Source organism: Engystomops pustulosus, chromosome 6 (assembly GCF_040894005.1).
Source record: "Engystomops pustulosus chromosome 6, aEngPut4.maternal, whole genome shotgun sequence".
In the NCBI taxonomy this organism is placed as follows: domain Eukaryota; kingdom Metazoa; phylum Chordata; class Amphibia; order Anura; family Leptodactylidae; genus Engystomops; species Engystomops pustulosus.
Window position 1 is genome coordinate 47,790,143 of NC_092416.1, and position 15,666 is coordinate 47,805,808.

Genomic DNA, 15,666 nt, shown 5'->3' on the forward strand with positions numbered 1-15,666 from the left:
GCACCTCCATTTTGTTTTAATCCCTATAAAACACCTAAAGGGTTAACAAACTTCTCAAAAGTGGTTTTTCATATGTTGAGGTGTGTAGTTTCCATAATGGGGTAATTTGTGAGTCTCACTATTATTTAGGCCTCTCAGTGTCACTTAGAATTTGAGCAGGTCCATCTAAATACAGGTTTTGGTGATTTTACAAAAAATGTGAAAAATGATACCTAAATTCTGAGCCTCATAACATTCTAGTAAAATATGTGGAATCTTAAAAAACCATGCCAACATAAAGCAGACATTTGGCAAATGTAAGTTATGAATTTATTTGGGTGCTACGACTGTCTGCATCAAAAGTAGAGAATTTAGAATGTTGAAAATAAAGAATTTTTCCAAATTTTTTCCAAATTTTGTTTTTTTTCATAACTAAACGCAAAAGATTTCATCCAAATTTTTAAACTAATTTGAAGTACAATGTGTCACGAGAAAACAATCTCAAAATCCCCAGGATATATCATAGCGTTCCAAAGCTATAACCACTTATAGTGACACAGGTCAGATTTGAAAAATGGGGCCGCGTCCTTAAGGCCAAAAGAGGCTGAGTCCCGTAGGGGTTAATAGATGTATATTGGTAAATATCCTAATATCCAGAAGAACCCCACCCACCCCACACACACACACCCCACACACACACACACTTACACACAAGAGTATATTTTGGCATTTGAAGAAGAATTTACAACCAGGGGCACTTACTCATAGAGCCAGACACAGTGACAGTGGTAATTTTCTTATATCACCCCAAACCTTCCTCCTGCTCCCTCAACATTCCCCACCTCCCTCTGCCTGATGTAATCTCACTGCTGCAGAGGAAGTTGTAGCACAAAGTGGGTTGGGGGAATTGCTCCTTTCACACTGTAATTTGAAGCCGTAACACAGATGGACTCTGGTAACACGCCCAGGAGCCCTTTAGGCTCATTTGCATAATTTTAAAAGTTGATTTTAGAAAGACCATGGATAATAAGATTACCACAGTCACGGTGCCCGGATCTGTGAGTAAATGTCCCTGGTTTATCATGATGGATTTTGATTTCTTTAAAGGTGGTTTTCCCATGACAAAAGTTCACAGGATAGGGTCTGACTTGCTAATTGGTGGGGTCTCACGAGAACAGGGGTACAAGGTACCTCCTCTGAACTCCTTGTCGCTCCCCGATATGAGTGGAGCAGACTGCCGTGCATGTCCATTCTGCTCCATTTATCTCTATGGAGCGGACGGATATTGCCAAGCACTGCTCGTTAGGACCACCCGTTCTCGTAATCTGTGGGATCTCATCCCCCCACCCATCAGCGAGTTAGGGCCTAACTTGTTTAGTGAGAAAACCCCTTTAATGAAAAGTAGGAAAGAATGGACACAATACAATCCAATTAGAAGGACAAGGCTGTCATTTGTGCTCTGTGTGTAGGCCAATGCCCGCAATCTAAAGGAGTCTCCAAATGACAAAGGACCTATTGATACAACATTATTTTAAAGCGGTCAGCAGAGTTTTTTTCAATGTGAAGCGCCCCTGAGAACATTCTACACAAATAATAATTGTTTCTTCTCTCCATCACTGTTATTCCTTCCAGCAAGGAGAAAACCAAACCAGAAAAAACAACAGTTCTTCCGACTCACTCATGGATTATTGTATGGAAATAAAGCTATTTATGTAGAAGAACCTGAGCGTTTAGGTCCATTTATACCTGGAATTATGATTAAAGTAAATTTCTGTTTGAGAAATCGTAACAAAAGTGACACAAAATTATCAACAATACATTTTTGGAATAGACTGCAGCTGTTTTAAAGAATGTTTGGGATCCTGATTCTGGAAATGACACCCGTTTTCCCCTATCAGCTCTATTTTTTGAGATCTGGTATTGCCTCCTTACAAAGTATACACTGCTCAAATTAGTCATGACTCAATATTGTGCCATACCTCCAAACTGTCCCTAAACCAACGGGACAGTCCCAATTTCCAGGCTCTGTCCAGATGTCCCACCCAGCGGGAGGTATTAGCATCCTCCAGACACTGACAGAACTGATTACACTGATCATGCAGAGAGACGACTGCTCCCTGCACTATCACTGTGTCTCTACACTGTTGTGTGTAGCAAAGTCGCCAGATGTGATATGATGATGCCCGTCAGCTTAACTGCTACACACAGCAGAAGCCGCAGAGGGAGGAACTGCTGTTGGGGAATGGGGAAAGCTGAGTATCTGTGTTTATTTATTATTTTACTTTGGGGGAACAGTAAGAGGGTGAGCTGCTGGGGGGGGGTTATAAGAGGAGGAGCTGTTGTGAGGGGTGGCACAATGAGAGGGGAAGCTGCTGGGGGGTACAATACGACCAGCAGCTGCTGGAGGGCACAATAAGAGGTGCTGTTAATGTGAGGGGGAGCTGTGGGCAGAGTATTAAAGGGGTTACAATGTGACAGAGAGCTGAGGGGCTGGCAGAATGTATACTGGGGGCTGGTTGGCTGTATACTGGGGACTGGCTGGCTATATACTGGGGATAGCTGGCTATATAGTGGGGTAGTTGCTGGCTATATACTGAGGGTTGGCAAGCTACATACTGGGGGGACAAGGGTTTGGCTATATACAGGGGCAAGGGGCTGGCTGGCTATATACTAGATGCAGGTCACTGGTTGGTCATATACTAGAGGTAGGGGGCTGGCTAGCTATGTGCTGAGGGGAGGCTGTGACAAATGCATTTCCCACCCTAGGCTTATTCTCAAGTCAAAAGGTTTTCCCAGTTGTTTGCTTTTTTAGGGGTCTCAGCTTATATTCGGGTTGGATTATATCGAATATATATGGTAACTTTTGTAAACACAGCCGTCAAATGAGCATAGAGAAACCAGACTGTAAACATACACAGTGGCTTTTCTGACACTGCCTGCTGCTGATTGGGAAGAGTCAGAAAAGATTATCATAACACTCGCCCCTCCTTTGCTCCAACACCTCCCCTATGACAGTAGAGAGGATTCCAATGGTCAGATACCAGGTCTGATATCTCAGCAACTGTGGGGGCTACAAAGAAAAGTGCCTCTGAATATGTGAAGCAGCCCCTACAGTATGTTAAATGTATGAGGTTGTGAAAGATCATCTTTATTGAAATGTCGTTGGAAACTTTCTATGAATTTCCTATTGCATTTAGCTCCTGGATAGCTTGTATCAACAAAAGTTACACAGTTCATTAAAACCTTTTCTGCTACAAATGTTCGATTTCTCTTTCTATATTTTGAGACTATGGATCACAGGGATGTTAGTGAAGCCAATTGGATGCAAACAGAAGCTCCATGGCCAGTGCTGGTTCCAGAACAGATGAGCTTTAGGGGAGAATGGAGGCTTGTAGATTAAACATGACATTGTTTCCAACATCAGGGAGAGATAATGCATTTATCCTGGAGCCTTTATCATGTTTTAAAATTTTTGTTACATTTTTGATCTATTATCTTCCTGAAGAACAATAGAACACAGTTCTGTACCCTCCAGGTAGAGAGGAATCGTAGCTTCTGATGGCTGAGCATTTGTTTAGAAGCGGTTAGCTTCTATTTTTCTGGTTCTGGACCATTAGAAGCAAAATAAAATAGTGTAAGTAATTATCATGGAAATAAATGTAGCTTGACCAAGTACAAGTGTTAATGTTTAATCCGAGGCAGACAATGGAAACAATTATATAGTAAAGGTCCGCTAAATCCCCAAATTAAAAATGTTAAGTATGAGTAAGTATAATAGAGTGAAGTTTAGTAGGTTCAATTATAGGCTTTCACCATTACACACGGCTTAGTTTCCTCACATATATTCTGCCTCCAAGATCAGAAGCAGCTAAAATACTTAGACAACTGAGCTGCTGTAGACTGAATTAAAGGGAACTTGTCAATTTTGGAGTAAACATATGGCTTCCTAGAATATAAGACCTGCATGCAGAGAAATCTTCATTTTTATCATGAAAGGGGTTGTCCAGTAACAAGTCAACAAGTGTCGACCGGTGTGGGTCTCCGTAGGGATATACCATAGAGAACAAGAAGGGGGGTACAAGATTTTGCACCCCAAAAGAATGGAGCGGCAGGTTAGACATGTATGCTGCGATCCATTCACTATGGAACTGATGGGGCTCGGCTATCCCCGTCAGTGCTATAGAGATGCAGCAGGTTGCATGTGCGAGCAGCTGCTGTGTTCATTTGGGATACAAAGGACCCCACTCTCATGATCCATAGGGGTCCCAACACTCAGACTTCCACCAATCAGCAAGTGAATAGTGGCTTCTGAGAATTCCAAAGTATCGTGGATATAGCCATGGTAAAATGCACCCACTCATCCCCAGTTTCACAGAAAAAGCAAGGCTAAGTGAAGGTACTAGGTGATAAAAAAAAGCACAAGCCATGCCATGGGTACATCTAAATAATGGACATTCCCATGCACTGTCTGCATCTGGAGAAAACAAAATTTAATCTCCAGAGGCTCCAGGGCTTTTTTAATGTAAAAACTGTAAATCTGTGGAATAGCCTGCCTCAGGCGCTGGTCACAGCAGGGACAGCAGAGAGCTTCAAGAAGGGTCTAGATGCCTTTTTACATCTAAATAACATTGACGCTTTTGTTATATAGTATTGTTTCCCGTAAACCCCTTTCTCATCCAATCCCTTCCCTTCCTTGGTTGAACTTGATGGACATGTGTCTTTTTTCAAGCGTATAAACTATGTAACTGCTTTATTGGCATATGGATTAAAATGGGAACCAGGATAATGGACAGAAATAATAAAGGTACGAAAGAAATCTGAGTGCATTTCTCCACGACAGGCCGCCAGCAGATTATAATGCTTGGAGACGTGGTAGACTACCTTTAAGCCTCATTTACATTGGCCATTGAACAGGGAATGTTTGGAATATAATAGACAATGCAATGGGGTGAACAATAATTGTTCCTTACTATATATGTACTTTACCACAAAGCTGTAGCAGTTTGGCATCACAGTGAAAGACTCAGAACCTGAAACTGTCTTATTTTAACTCTTTGGAAAATATTCACATGCCATAGGCTTCTATCATAGATTTCTATAGCTGCCAAGATGTTTTGCTAGAGTGTTATAAAGAAAGTGCTTGTATCTTTTATTTTTGTATTTTTATATTTTTTATGTATATATGGTTATACTATGATTTAATAAACAGCATTAATGAAATATACTAATGTATATATGTGGATGAAACCTATGGGGAACACTTGGATCCAACAGATTTTTTGAGGACAACGTGGTTACCCCTGTGGTCAGAAGCTAAGGAGGCATCTCAGGTAATCAATAAAATTGTGGAACTAAAGATAATATCAAGCCCAGATCAGTAAGGAATCAGCAAGAGTATCCATTGACTTGATCACTATTGTTTTTTCACCCAAAAAAGTTGTTCCCCTTTCATTCTGTGTGTAGTAAAGGCGCAGGTAGTTGACAAACATAATCAATAGTTTTCCCCCAAAACTTTTAGATATACAAAGTAAATTCTTGTCATATCCGCTGGATGTACCCATGACAACCTGTCAGATATTTGCCTACATGTTCTAGACTTCAAATGCAAATTAATATTTAGACTGTGATTTGCTATTATGCAGTATCATGTACATCTCAGTTAGCTCCAACCAGATTTAAAAAATAATGCATACTTACCCTGCTCTAAGTTCCTGCATCGCTACAGCACTTCTGAAGTTCCAGGGGTCATGCTTAAAGGACATCTACCACCAGGATGAAGGATTATAAACTAAGCATGGACTTCCTTGGATCATGGGAAAGCACTTCCTGTGACCACTGAACATAAATTCCCCTTTGGCCACTGATTGGTTGAGTCCTGTGACCCTTCCAACAGAGCTTCCAGCTGTACACGGGGCTGAAAACCAGAAGTATGAAGGATACACAAGAAGGGGGAGTTGGAACAGAACATGTTTTTGTCTTTTTTGGCACCCCTCCCAGGGAAAAACGGATTTATAGTAGAGGATAAATGTGGAATCCACAGCCAAAATTGTACATTAGTCCACCATGAATCCAAGTACCACAAAGGACAATTGTAAAACACATTCCTTTACTGCTAGTGTAAAATGATGGAAATTCAGAATAGACTTTCAGGAGCTTTTAGATTATAACAAAGCAAAGTCCCATTGTGGGACATTTTGAAGCAGCAATTGCCTCACATTCTTTTAGCATGTTGGGTGTCGGAGCTAAAGGATATGATTGCTCGTGATTGCGGGTGCTTGCACCTAAATTAGAGGAACACCAACTATTTCCAGATGCAAAGGGGTGGAGATGGGGCAAGTGGTGAAAATCCTATCCACTGTAACTGATAATGACCACCGGTTTGCTGCAGGGGAATTCACCCAGTCGGGGGCATTTATTATTCACTTTCCATCAGAATTTTGTCAGACATTTTTTTTTCTGTTGCTGCACCTTTAAGCACCAAATTTATCATGTGTAGGCGCAACTATTTAGCTTCTTTTCCGACACTCACGCCTTTCTTTTTTGTCTTGCTGAATTTGGGTGCAGCTTTTGAATCCCGACAATTTTCCTGCACTTCTAGAACTAGTTTCCTGACACTTTTTTGGCACAATTTTTGGCGCATAATTAGACCAACCAAATGCAAGTCTACCAAGTTCTATTTCACTTTGATGAATGTGGTGTCATTTCAGACACTTTATGGTTGTGTGCCAGTTTATTAAACCCTTGCCACACTATCTAAAATCCCATTTTAATAAACCACACAATTTTTGCGACAAGGAAAAGAACCCTGCGATAAAAAGAATAATAAATGACCCCCCAGTGTGTCCTTGAAGTAAGAGAGCTCATTCATGTGTGCCCAGGTACAGCATCTTATTCCTAAACCGTGCTTACTATGAAAATTCTAAGGAAGAAACAAAATGTATCTCTCCTAGGTCCACCATACAAGATCTCCAGTGCATGTGCTGTACACCAGATGATACTTGTGAATGACTAATGGATACATCTCTGCCATGAACAGTTTATCTCTAGACTATCACACCGTTTCCTTATGCTTCAGGGCGTACATTTCTTTTACAACAAAATGCACATTTCAAAGGGAACAAGCCCTTGTCTCCACAAGCCATGATGTCATTCAGAGCTTCTGCACATCAATCATTAACCTGCATTTAGGTTTTACACAGCTGATAAGTAGACATGTGACCAGAGTCCGCCTTTAACACCTTCTCCCACTGGTGGAGGGGGGGGGGGGTCAGAAATACAGGAAGTGCAATTACTATACATGGTAAAGGATTAAGGGAAACCAAAACAACTGTGTCTCACATTAGTAGCTTATTTCCCTCTTGTGGCCATCAATATCATACTATCGCAGCCCAATGTTCTCTACCTATGTGATGGCACAACACAGAGGCGCTCGTCAGTTTCCATGGGTTATCCCTAAGCCAAGTCCCAGAGAAGCTCAGAGTTGTAAAGCTCTAGAAGTTTATAGATTGTGGAGGAAGTTACAGAATTGAAAACCATTGTAAGACTTGTAATAGTTAACCATAAGGCTACATTCATGAAACCAGTTAATGGCCTATGTTGGTACCACATGTCAAAAACAAGCATTTCAGTGCAAACAAACAGAGTGACATGTTAAAGGTACCGACTCAATATATAGTTTTTGAAAAAATATCAAATATCTTTATTTAAATTCATACTACAGACAAGTTAAAAACATTTAAAAGCACCAACATGTGCAAATTCATGTCCTATGTAATCAGTCAAATATGTGCAAAATGATGCAAGGGGCCCACTGAGGATCTGTCACACAGGGGCCTACTGAAACCTGGAACCGACACTACACACAGCTGTGAAAAGATTGGTCGCTATCCATTTATTATTATTTGCATATATTCAACATCATGTGCACACCAGAGCCTGTATAACCACACATTGAGACTCTGTCGTGTGGAGCCTTAGACACTTTATGCATCTAGGGGAGAATTCCTCCATGAGATTTAACCAAGTTCAGTGGAAATATTGTTTGTACAAGTAGTAAAACTTCAGAGTGGCCCAGCAGGAAAGTGGTCCCTTTCAGAGGAATAATAGCAGGGCTGCCTGCTGTCCATTGGATTGCATAGAATAGACTACAATAATGTTTTCTGTCCATTGCTCACAATTACAAGTGCATAGGCAGGCTGTGAGAACATTTGTTAAAGGGGTTGTCAGCCCCGTAGTTTTTATATGACTGGAATGCTACAAAAACATTTTAGAAAGCCATACTCATCTTAGTGATCGATTGCCTCTAGTCTAGTAATCTGCATCTAGTACTAATGTTACAGTGAAGGATGGAAAACAGAACACACCAGACTCCAAATTAAAGTCAGAAGGTTTAGTTGGAAGTCTTCCTTAGGAAAAATTTCCGGATCACAATGTGTTTTAGGACAATTTGGAGATTGGTGCGAGATCATGAGAACGGAGGGTCCAATGGGTTCTGAGGTACCTCTGTTGCACCACTTTTTGCTCCCAGAGATGAGCTGGTCGTGCATGTCCAGGCTGCCCCATTTATTTCTAAGGACAGAGATTGGCGAGAATGACGCTCCATAGAGATGAATGGGGCAGACCGCCCAACGCTCATCTCAAGGGTCGACAAGGGGTCCGACGGAGGTACATCGGTCCCCCATTCTCGTGATCATCACTGAGACCCCCACCATTCACCAAGTTTTGCCCTATCCTGTTGACAGGGTCCAACTTGTTTCATGGGAAAACCTCTTTAAGAGCCACAAATAAAGTTATCTGAGACCTGCAGCCCTCATCCATCAGCAGTGGAATAGAAATTTAGAGATTTTGTATAGTGGCCCTATGAATCCAATAAAGCAAGTCACCAATATTTTTTTCCGAGAGGTGTATGGCCCCTTTCACACTTGCGTTTTTCACGCGCGGTTTCTGCGCATGCTTTTGACGTGCAGAACTTGCATTGCACTCTGACCCATTGTAACCAATGGGTCTTTTCAGACTTGCATTTTTTTTCACGCACACGCGCATTTTTTTTAACACACGTTTAAATCTCGACATGCTCTACTTTTGCAAGTCACGCGCGTGAAAAACGCATCATACAAGTCTATGGAGATGCATCAAAAACGCATTGCACTCTGAGACACATGCAAGTGCAATGCCTTTTTCACGCATCAATTGCCATAGAAAAGATAGAGCTCAGTCCTGAGTCCATTTCACGCGCATTTTCTGCGTGTGAAAAACGCATTGAAATTGCATCGAAATTGCATTGAAAACGCGCGTGAAAAACTGAGACACTGAACAAACTCTGACTGAAAACTGATTGCACTCTGATGCAAAATATGCGTTTTTCACTGACCAAACCCTGATCGCACCCTGATCAAACTCTGACGTGATCTGCAACGCAAGTGTGGAAGGGGCCTATAACTATGACCCCACAGACTGCTATAGGTGTCTTATTACAGCTCTGTGCACCTCAGGCTGAGTGAAAAATAGTGATTTTCTTCCGTCTAATCTGATAATTTGCCTCATTTACTCCAATTAAGTGTGATCATGTGATTAGAATGAATAACTTTATCAGCAAATACATTGGGAGTGAGGGAGATTTATCAATGCAGTCACATCAGTTTTTGTCTGAAAAATGTCAATTCCAGACAAATTTACAACTTTTTCCAACCCACTTAACTGTTCACTTCAGATAGCTCACTCCAGATTTAGCATGTGAATTACAGATATGCAGGACAGATTTATGAAGAGCAGCTTTTTAATAAATTGCAAACTTAATCACATGTTAGCATCGGTAAACTAGTTGCTAAAGATTGTCAGCTTTTGTGCAACTTTTTGACTGAAAAGTCACATATCAAATAAAGATGATATGATATGATAAATCTAAGGTGCAAAGTACATCCAAAAAGTTCCTAAGACTAGAAAACTGGAATAAGATTCCGGCCTATTGTAGTCGTTTACAATCACTGATCTGTAAGAAGAATTATTCTATAGCCGCCTCTGTATATAACTCGTGCGTACACGCTGATGTCACAGCCAATTACAAGCAGAGATAGCTTTCCCGGCACTCTACTACTGTTACAGACAAGATCTGATTGAATCAATGCCGGGAAACTTTTCAGACACTTTGTAACTTTGAAAGAAGCAAAAATATCAAACCAAAGGAAAGAAATGTCTAAATGTTACCCCACCATAGATGCTAGAGTGCCCCCCTACATGTCAGTACAATGTAACACAAGAACATGACCTACTATAATAGTCTACAGAATATAGAGACATCTCCCGTTCTTCAGACTTCATTGTCTTCAGACTCAGCTGTATACTGTCCTGACCTTAGAGGAGAAAGTAAGCAACAAAATGAACCAACCTTCAGCTTGAGTTGCTAAGAAGACTCTTTCTTCACAGTAAATCCCCACTTGATGTATTCCTGTAAGGCGCTGAAGGAAAACAAAGTTTCTTTGGAGCCTCCCAACCCACAGTGATCTCAGCTCAGTATTCAGTCCCTATTCAAACAAGTGAGCTCCAGGGCAACAGCAAGTTCAAAGTAGGAGGAGAATATGGAATAGAAAGGGAGTAACAATCTCTTGTACGCAAGCCCTTTTTTTCATCCAGATTGGAAACCTGTTCTTCAGGTTAGAAGCTGCTGAATTATATTCCAATCCTAATATTTCACTTTTTCTTCGGCAAAAAGATTGAGAAGGATTTACTTTCTAAAAAGAAGACTGAATGTAGTAGTCAGAGTTAATGTTTACATTAAATTGTTATCTTGATCGCTCCATCGCTTCCGTCTTGGGAGCGCCTTTGTAGTATTGTGGAGACTGGCTGAGGGCATGCTGGGAGTTGTAGTACTACAATTGAACACATATTGAGCATAGGCATCTGTATTGGTTTATTCTGTGGCTTATTAAAAATTTAAAATTTAGTGGATAAACCAGGGACACTTACTCATAGATCCAAGCTGTGAATGTGGTAAACTTCTTATATTTGTTATTCACGCCTTCCTAAAATCAACTTTAATAAAATGGTATGTATCCAGAAGTGCTATGGGTGCATCAAGTGCTATGGGTGCATCACAGATTCCAAAACTATATGGCAGAGGGTTCATTTAAAAAAAAATCTATAGTCTTATATTTGTTATCCATTGCCTCCATCCTTGAAAATCAACTTTTAAAATTATGCTAATGAACCAGAAAGACTAGAGCACCTCCATGCCGTATCTTTACAGGCTGTTAAACTATTTTGCCTTCCACCCTGCTCCCTCAGAACTTCATACTTTCTACTGTGCTGCTGACATGAGATTACAGCAGGGAGAGGGAGGGAGCAGAGGAAGAGTGAGACAGTCTAACAGCCTGTAAAGCTTCGGCATGGAGGTGCTCTGATAGAGTCTTTCTGGTTCATTGGCATAATTTTAAAAGTTGATTTTCAAGGAAGGAGGCAATGGATAACACATATAAGACTATCGATTTTCTTTTAAATGAACCCTGATGGAACCAGATATCTATAATGGGATCTGTGGGATTCCCTTGATTGTATCTGCCATATAGTTTTGGAATCTGTGATTTTTGAGTCTCCCAGAAGATCATCCAACACAGATCTGACAATAAAAGTGATTGATAAACCCATAACCATGATTTATAAAAACTGGACTGCTAAGAATCCTTAGAAAATGAATAGAATCCTTACAATATTGAAAAAGATCAATAAAAGAGAATGGTTATAAAATTCCAAAGTAAGACTGGAACTCTGTGCCTACACTATTCCATCTTTTGATTTTTGCCATATTGCTGAATGGCCCCTATACTCAGTAACCTCTATGCTTAACTAGAATTTTTTTTTCTTTTTTTTTTTAGTTTTTCATTCTCAGGGGTGTATTGCACCCTATGTGGACATACAATATTCCAGAGCTGGTTTTTTTTATGCAGCTATACCATAGTTATGTTAATTTGGTTGGACAAGCAACAGTTAAGAAGCCTCCCTCTGCCATTGTGATTATACAGTATATATGTGGATTTACTGCCTACAGCATAATCTGGTTCATTAAATCACCTGTGCAAGGTGTGGAGCAAATTACAATGACAGGAAAGTCAACATATAGGACAATCATTCAAGACACAGGCATGAAATAATATGATCTGCATTTGATTGGATATAAATATTGTAGAGGAGTGGTGAATATAAGATTTAGTCCCATTTTAGTTATATTGGTGCTCTCTACTGTACATTTTACTGCCACCTCCAGACTATGATTTACTGTATGGTAGACAAAAGCACATTTGGGCACATTTACTAAGAATGTGGAAAACTGCACTGTTGAATGATGATGAATCTGCCGCTTCCCTGCACTGGCCCGACAGAGTTCACCAACTTTTTTGTGGTGCACCTTCAACACAGGGCGTGCAACAGACTTTGCATGTTAAACCCCCTAATTTGTTTCGCATGGTGGCTAGCGCTAGACTCATATATAATCTGTTCAGCTCCTACTTCTCTATAACATACTACCTGCCGTGCAGAATCTCCTCAGCTCCTTTCACTTGCATATATGCTGCCTTTACACACTAGAACACTATGGGGCACATTTACTAAGGGTCCGAACAGCGCATTTTCGTTGTGCTTCCCGACTTTTTACCATTTTGTGCTGAATTGCCCCAGATTTTTGGTTCACGCGATTGGATTGTGGCGCATCGGCGCCGGCTTGCATGCGACACAAATCGGGGGGCGTGGACGTTGGACAACCAGACTGATTCAGACAAACCGCGGAATTTAAAAATAAAATTTTGTCGCAATTGTGTCGGACCCGACAACATTCCGGCCCCCATACATAATGCTGTGTATAGGGACGGATAGGCGTACCCGGCAACGGCCGGCCGGAAGCTGAATGCAGCGCTGGATACCGGAGGGCACCGGAAGGTAAGTACATCTTTATTGTTTTAAGCAGCCCGCTCCCGGCCACCTATAGTTTTTTTTCAAAACTCGGACAACCCCTTTAAGAGTAGTGCAAACTGCATTGAATGTGGTTTGCCTGTATATAGTGCAATGTGCGACAGATGTGCTTAATGACGGCGCCCGTGCTTAATGACTCTGGCGTTCCCTGCACTGCTTTGACTGAGTACAGCAACTTTTTTGGGGGCACCTTTAACATGGGGCCGACTGAGCACTGGAACACCCCTAATTTGTATTGCATGATGCCTAGTGTAGCTGCGACACAAAATGGTCTCGTGTGACACAATATTGGTGCAGACACTTCTAAAATACCTATGCATGCAGTTTACACCTAAAAGAACATGCAAAGTCCTTCAGAAAACTGGCCCACGGCCCTTAGTAATTGTGCCCCATTGTACTGCATAAACAATCATACAATATGGTATCAAAATAATTCTACAAGAAGGTTCCCTTAAAGGGACTGTTCAGTCACTACATGTTTTTCTCTATCCACATAATAGTGGATAACTTGCTGATCAATGGGTGTCCTAGTCATACCCGCACAGATCATGAAAACAGGGCTCCATTGTACCCCAAAATAATGGAGCATCAAGTTGGACATGACATGTGTGCTGTCACTTCATTCACATTCACTGATGAAAGTAGCCGAATACTGCGCTCTTCTATCTCAGTCAGCCCTCCGCCAGATTCATCGAAACTGGTGCCCTCTGCTCTCTCCACAGGCAAACCACACATAGTACGGGCTGCACTAGTTTTGATAAATGTGAACCATACAGTGTGTGAATAAAGAATGGACGGCACTCGGATACCATAGTGTGATACATTTATTCCTGCATTTGTTTTAGGGATGCAGTTATGAAAATCTGAAGAAGACACTAGAACTACAAAAATGGATGATACACTTTTATTTTTGCTTCTCATCTTCTGTTAAATAAATCTCTCATGAACACAGAAAATGAAAAATAAGAGAAGGAAATGATACATTTTCGGGAGATATTTAATGGCTTAACAAAGTTTTTATAAGGTGGTGGAATCCAACCAAGATGCCTGACCCAGCTTTTCACACTTGGACCACCAGCTCCTTCTCAGGATGCTTCACTCTATTGGCCTAAAGCTAAATTCACACTAACGTGTGCCCACTGTACCGTAGCATGGCGGGCACATGTCGGTGCTTGGGAGAGGAGGAGGGGATGAGCGCCGCTCCTCCGCACCTCTCCATAGAGAAACATGGACATGATCCATTTCTGGATCTTTCTCTTCTCATCTTCCTCTCACTGTTTGGGTTTCTCAGTGCTCAGTCCTTGGTCATCTTCTATTTCCCTCTACACCAACCAAATTGGAGAAACCAATTGCAGAATTGGTTTTCAGTACCATCTGTCTCCTAATGATACTCAACTTTATACTTCCTCATACAACACCACCGCACCCAGTCAGCTGTCTCTAACATCATATCTAATCTTTCTAAAAGTGAACTTCTGCTATTTCCACGAAGTACTAAACGACAGACCCCTGACTTCTAAATTTCTATCGGAGGTATCACTATATCCCCGAGGCAGCAATGCCCTTGCTCCCCTCATCCATAATGCACCGCACAGTACTGCACCTAACTAACTCTCATCCCCTTCATCTCCGTCTATCTCCAAACCCGTGATCTTTGTTCTGCCAGTGATCTAAGATTATTCTATTCTTCAATACAAACTTCCCATTCACTTCTCCTGGACTTAACCTGAGCTGCACCAATTCTCTTGAATGCCATACCTCGTATTATCAAACTAATATCCAACCACTAGAGCTACTAACATGCTGTTAAAAACTCTTCAGGGAGGCACTTAGGAGATGCATATAACTTTCACTTGCTTTCCTCTAAACTCTGCTGATTTCTCCTGCAGTCTATGTAATCTCTCATCTTTCATTCAGCATTATTTATTAATATATTTAATTATTTTATCCCTTATAAAGTTTGGCTGGACCATTGTACAAGTATCGTCAATTCCTGTGTCACCCCTTAATCCTTATAGACTGTAAGTTCTACCTTCATGTAAGTCAACAGAAAACTATGGTAAATGGTAAATGAAATCTAAAATTGGAAAATTGGAGCAGCACTTGTGTAGGTGCAAGTCTTCAAAAGCGGCCATTAGTGTTTGATTTCCACTATTTTCTTGTGAGCAGGACCCTCATTCCTGTTGTTTTATCTCATCATATTAATGTCTGGTTTGTTTGAATATCTACCCCATGATCTATTATCTGTAAAGCTCTGTGGAATATGATGTACAGTAGCTTTATAAATAACTCGTATTATTATTTTTTACATTATTTTATAATTATTAAGATATCCAAATTTTTTTATTCATAAATAACTCAATTTATTCAAATATGATTTAGTTGATATGGCCCTCAGTACCAATTTTAGTGAACATACCGTATGAAATTTAATTTATAAATATACTTTTATAACCTTTACCAATTCCTCTGTTTTATATGTGCACATACATTTTGTTTCTAATTGCTACATGCAAATTTGTATAAAAATAAAATTGAATCCTAGCATTTTTCACCACCTGCTGTACAACAGAGCTATTTTCTGTGCCCTACAGAGAGGTGGCGTCATACTGAGTACCTACACCTGTACAGATCAGAATAGTATAGAATTTACCACCTGTATTCAGATATTAAAAATGTGAACATTTCTGGTGCAGCAAATGGCCCACATTGATCAAAGTGTTTGCACCA

At 40.7% G+C, this 15,666-nt stretch overlaps 1 protein-coding gene across 3 annotated transcripts in view; it reads right to left on the reverse strand.

Moving 5' to 3' along the window:
- Positions 1-10,494, reverse strand: part of PLCH2 (phospholipase C eta 2) — a 483,181-nt gene extending 472,687 nt beyond the window's left edge. For all 3 annotated transcript variants that reach the window (XM_072155952.1, XM_072155961.1, XM_072155951.1), the window contains exon 1: positions 10,364-10,494. The gene's annotated coding sequence lies outside the window, so the exon portion shown is untranslated. The remainder of the gene's footprint in view (positions 1-10,363) is intronic.
- Positions 10,495-15,666: the final 5,172 nt, after the last annotated feature.